Source organism: Penaeus monodon, chromosome 23, assembly GCF_015228065.2.
Source record: "Penaeus monodon isolate SGIC_2016 chromosome 23, NSTDA_Pmon_1, whole genome shotgun sequence".
NCBI classification, from domain to species: Eukaryota; Metazoa; Arthropoda; class Malacostraca; order Decapoda; family Penaeidae; genus Penaeus; species Penaeus monodon.
Genome location: NC_051408.1, coordinates 29,694,617 through 29,695,372, shown reverse-complemented (window position 1 = coordinate 29,695,372; position 756 = coordinate 29,694,617).

Here is a 756-nt window from a genome sequence, read left to right as displayed (position 1 = left end):
TGGATAAGAGGCCTCCAGTAGCAACACGAGAAGGGCGAAGGAAACAGAAGGAAACCGTGCAAAAGAGGGAAATACGAGAGTAAATCCGTGAACAGAGAGGAGAGAAGGAAAAGAGGGATAAAAGCCACGAGAAAGTGTAAGAGGAAAAGGGGAAGAAAAGCGAAACTGGGGAGATGGCAAGGCAAAGAATACAAAAAAAGGGTAAAAAAGAGTAAGGATGAGTCAACCCTTCGGCAAATACATGAGTTACCCCTGATGACCGCCATTGCTTGGAAATGTAGTGCGAGTCTTTGTTGTTTGTGTTTTTATCCCAAACAAGGAAAAAATCGTTGCCAAAATCCTGTCGAGATCATCAGTAATCCTAAGAGAAATAAGGCGGAATTCTATGACAAATTAAGGCTAAAAAGGAGATGATCTAATATACCATAGTTCTAGTTTATTGCAATATTTGTCATTCATTAATTTGCATCCACGACAAATATTACTTATAGAGTAAAGTGTAACAATTATGATAACACGTTTATGTGTTAATAGGTGTGTGATATACTTACATATGCATACACTTTGCACAGGTGTGGATACGCATATGAATATTAGCAATATGTAAGTTCTGGGAATAATAACTGTTGATGAAAACGTGAAGTATAAATGATCTAACTCACTCAGATAAAAGAAAGATTCTAATGACGGGGAAGCTTTTCAGGGAAACAGAAAAAAAGTAAAAAAGAATGAACAAGGAAAATCTAGACAGAGATT